This window comes from Psammomys obesus, unplaced genomic scaffold (genome assembly GCF_907164565.1).
Source record: "Psammomys obesus unplaced genomic scaffold, mPsaObe1.curated_primary_1811, whole genome shotgun sequence".
In the NCBI taxonomy this organism is placed as follows: Eukaryota; Metazoa; Chordata; class Mammalia; order Rodentia; family Muridae; genus Psammomys; species Psammomys obesus.
The window spans coordinates 1260-6288 of NW_026594551.1; the positions used below are offsets into that span (position 1 = coordinate 1260).

Consider the following 5029-nt stretch of genomic DNA (forward strand, 5'->3'; position numbering starts at 1 on the left):
AGATACGTCAAGTCAGTGAATAGAGCCATGGCTCGGTCACTCGCTGCAAGATTACCGATGACCCTCGCAACAAAAACTACCCCCGAGTGCTGCAGCAATTTAGGCATGGGCTTACAGAGCAAAGCCAGCTGTGTTTATGTAAGGAGTGGAGGGTGTGACAAAGCAGCAGAATCTCAATCCTTGGCCCTCTCTGTAGGCCAGGAGAAGATGGAGTGCTCTCTGGAAATCCTACTGCAATATTTTGGAACTCAGTCACCATCCGAATCTCAGCAGTTTGCCACGGAAAGGCTTTAGAAAGATACAGTATGCTGCCAGAAAGAGCCAGCTTTAATAAACACAGAATTAAATAACATAACTACGCATTGCCTGGTTAGATGGCACATCCTCTGCGGAACCATCTGGCCGAGGAAACATACAGGGAATTCTCAGCCTTAAAACCCAGATTCCACCCAGTGGGCCCGAGATCCGGATTCTCAGATATAAATTGCCTTGCTTTCATGATAACAGTTGATAAACTTTAGAGGTCTATCCTTTTGTAGATACTCTCTTCTAGGTATTACATGCCTTTGTTTCGCCTCTGTACATTTCCCACTCCATTCAATTACACGAGTAATGTACCAGTCTGTTTATTATGCCAAAACAACAACAACAACAAACTCCTGGATACAAGAGGTTAACAGCAGCGAACAAACTATGGATGCTATAGGCATCCATATCTTTGCTGCCTTTTCTTCTCCCAAGCCCGCCTGAAGATGTCCCACTCCAGCCAGGACGCTTAATATAAGAACTACTTGAAGGAAGAATTTGATTAGGAAGATGTGATTTTAACCCTGGTCCTGGTTCCCGAGATGCTCACCACAAAACATCCTGTGGAACTGAATGTTTCTTCAAGCACAGGCCTCACCCCACCAGCTACCCCTCTGCCTACTTTTTCGAAAATCGAACTCTCAGGGAATTTCAGGCAACAGACTTCTCTGCCCGCCACCCTCCTCCAGTTATTAATCATGTGTCCCGAAACGCTCTTCGTGAGTGGGGCTGCTGTCATAACTTGAGTGCGGATGATGAGAAAGTTGAGGTTTGCTTGAGACTCCAGAGACATTCATATTCTAAACGAATATCTCGTATTCCTAACACATCTCTCGAGGCCAGAATGAAGCCGGTTCCCAAGAAACTCAAGATAGCCTCCAGAAGACCCAGGCCTCAAGAAAACTGCAAGAGTGGGAAGCAAAGAGGAGAGCAGCTTGGCGGAAGCTGTAACTTCAGCTCAGGGGTTCATGTTTGCAGCCTGGGAAAGAATTACAACGGAAGCTGCTCTGGACGGGCTGTGAATCGCCTTACTGCTTCTAAGGTGGCCTTCCGTCAGAAGACCTTGGATGGTGTCTTGTCCACGGCAAGCAAGAACAGCTGGGCTCGCCTGCAATTTCACACTGGTCAGACCTGGGTCCCAGACCCTCCTCAAAGGATGATTTCGCTCTTCCTGTTACCAGCCTGTATTTCCCCAACCCCAGGAGTGGAAGATAAATATGCTATGTCCTGAATGTGTTGAAAGCAATAAGAAGAAAATGAGAAACAAGAATACGAACAAGAAACCAAGCAAAGAACTGCAATAGGCTACCCTTAAATATGCCGCCTTAGACAATGTCAGTGTTTTATCCTGACCTGAAGGGAATGGAGGAAGCAAAGAGAAACATTCTGTGTTCCTTAGTCATTTATAATGACTAAAAATACTGGACACCGGTCTTCAGAAGTTCCTGCTCCTGTCTCTACCAGTGTAGTGGAGCATACAAATCAGCATCCATCTAATAACGCCCTGCTGAATTCCAACGTCTTCAGCATCTCCTGATGGCCGTGTGCTGGACTTGTTAAATGCTTTATCTATCTAGGAAATGATTTTGTTTTAACAAGTTGGTTTTGTTATAAAACAAACAACAACATAAAAACCGTTAAACTCCTGTTTCAAATCTCCTTGTCACTATTAGCCAGATATGACTGGTGGCACATGGCTAGAGTCTACGCTTCACTCAGGATGCTGAAATAAAGGTTAAAATGGAGAATTGCCGTGAAGCTAGAAATTTCTTGGGAGAATTCAAATAGATATGGAGTTAATATCCAAAACACATGAATAACCCTTTATTATACAATTATAATTTAATAGCAAAAGGCCTCCAAAAGATTGTCAGTCAACAAGGAAATTCAAATCAAAGTCCAGTGCTTATGCACTGTCCAGGCTGGCTGTCATTAATATTTAAGAAAACAAGGACTGATGAGGACATGAAGAAGCCATGGCACTTCTTCATCAGTGATGAGAACGTTAAACGTATCACTGCTGTGGAAACGCAGTGTAAAATCTTTTAAAAAGAGACTTTCCATATCATCTGTCAAACCTATTTTTTGATGTAAGTCCAAAGAATCGAAATGCGGGTCTTGAGGAGATAACTGCTGTCCTAAATGCACTATGGCTTCATTCCCAGCAACTAAAACACAAAAATACAGGTCCATAGTGGATGGACATGCAGAAGAACATGATTTGGTTAAAGCGGAAGGAAATTCCACATTTGTAGCAACATGAGAGAACCCAGATATTATTATGCTCAGTGAATTCAGCCAGCCACAAAAGGACCAGAACTGCACAGTGAAATAAGTAAAATAGTCAAAGTCATAAATGAGAATGGAGTGAGGGTTGCCAAGGACAATAAGATACAAATGTATAAAGTTATTACAAGAAATGTTCAAGAGACGTAGACTCTACATACTGCCTTGAGTTAACATTATCACCAATGCTATGGCTTATATTAATCAATTAATAAAACTACACATATTAATTTTATGTATTTTATGTATATTTAGAGTGAGAATGAGTAAGACATGGGGAAACTTTTGGACATAGATGACATATGTTTTGCTCTGCTTGTCATATTTCCATTCATGTTTGCATACATCCTGCAAAAAGATACCCACTATCCCTTAGGAATAATGTTTACTCTATGGAAAAAAAACACACACACACACAATTCGTGTCTTATTCCTTTTTTTTTCTTTATTCTTTGGTTGAGAAGTTATATCTTTTTTCTTCCTGGTGTTGGTAATTTGCATTTATCTCTTTTTTTTTCTTGAGCAGCAATTCTAGAGATTTAATAATTTTATTAGTATTCCAACTTCCAGCCTTATTATTAGTTTTCCCCATTCTTTGTATTCCACTTCACTGAACCTCCTTTGTACTGCTTCCTTTTTATTTTTTTCTTATTGTTGATTATTTTGTTCATCTCTTTTTCTTCCTTAGGAACAAACTTAAGCCACTGTTTATTGTGTGTGTGTGTGTGTGTGTGTGTGTGTGTGTGTTTTAAAATTAAGTTTGTTACAATGTTGTGCATAAGATGTATTTCAACTACTCTTCCGACCACCATCTCTTATCTTCTTCCTACCCCTGTCGGCTCCTCTCATCTCCATGACGAGGTGAGGGGCAGTGGTGTAGAGAGCCTCTAACTGCTTTACTGTACTCAGAATAAATGGCAGCCAAGTGCTCAGCCTGAAACAAAGCAAGTATTCCACTTCCTCAGGGAACACTGCAGAAGACAGTTCTGACAACATCTAAGAAAGGGCTAGAGAGACGGCTTAGCGCCTAAGGGCACAGAACACTCTTGCAGAGGACTGAGATCTACTGCCCAGCACCTACCTTTTGGTATAACCCCTATAACCATCTGTAATTCCAGCTCCAGGGGATCCAGCACCCTCTTTTAGCTTCTTTGGACACTGTACTCATGTGCACAGATCCACACTCTGACATACATACACAGTCATAATTTAAAGTTTTTAAAAATTATTTCTAAAAAAAAATTTAAGAGCCAGATGATGAGAAGAGGTGCTACTAAGCGTTACATTGGGGTATCTTTGCTTCTCTAATTTTACTGTCGTTCACTGCAAAGAGTGATTCTTTGATTAAGGCTGAGAGTAGCCTTTGTGGGTATAAATAGATTTTGAGAGGTAGTTTGACACTGTTGTCAATTTAGTTAAGTGACAGTAGTAAGCCTCCTTACAGTGTCATGATCTTTCCTAACACCAATTTTGGTTGAGTTCACAATATGCTGCATGAGCTTCATGACATGGAGAAAGAATAGAATTCAGCCAGATTGTTGGTTGCACCACAACAGTCATGCTGCTATTGCACAAGTGGCCATATCTTGCCTGGTAGAGTTTTAATTCGTAAGGTTCACAGCTAGGTAAGACAGTCGGTGCCTTTTCTTCCACGTCGGCTTGGATACCATCTTTAGGCACTTTGAAATCTGGCCAGCAGGAAGAAAGCTTAGAGCTCAGTTCCAGGCTGATTTCTTTACATCTTCTCAACCAAGGTGCACAGTGTCTTCAGCACTGTTTTACTTAGGGTTTCTTTTGCTGTGATGTAATAGCATGACTAAAAGTTGGTTGGAGGGGAAAGGATTTGTTTTGCTTACAATTCCACATTGTAGTTCATCACTGAAGAAAGGCAGGACAGGAACTCAAACCGGGCAGGAACCTGGAGGGCAGGAGCTGATGAAGAGGCCATGGAGGGGTGCTGCTTACTGGCTTGCTCTTCATGGCTTGCTCAGCTTCCCTGCTTTCTTATAGAATCCAGGACCGCTAGCCCAGGGAGAGCTCAACCCACTGTTGCTCCCCCATCAATCACTAAGAAAATGCCTTACGGGCCTGCCTACAAGCCTATATTACAGAGGTGTATTTTAAATTGAAGGTTCCTCCTCTCAGATGACTTCAGCTTGTCTCAAGTTGACATAAAAGTATCCAGCACAGGCACTGAGGTCTTTGCATCTAATTTTGGAAGGATGGAAATAACACCTATTGCTTGTGGGATATCTGGGGATGCTCTGACCAACAAATCCTAAGCAGTTATTGGACCGCTGACGTTGGAATCTCTATCCAGTAACCCACTGTTTCTAGGACTAGTTTTAGCTGGCCATTCTGAGTATCTCCCTTTTAATTCTCTCTCTTTCACACACACACACACACACACACACACACACACACACACACACACACA

The 5029-nt window shown here is 42.0% G+C and overlaps 1 pseudogene; it reads left to right on the forward strand.

Moving 5' to 3' along the window:
* The first annotated feature begins 951 nt into the window (after window positions 1–951).
* Window positions 952–1635, forward strand: LOC129685597 (developmental pluripotency-associated protein 2-like; annotated as a pseudogene).
* Window positions 1636–5029: the final 3394 nt, after the last annotated feature.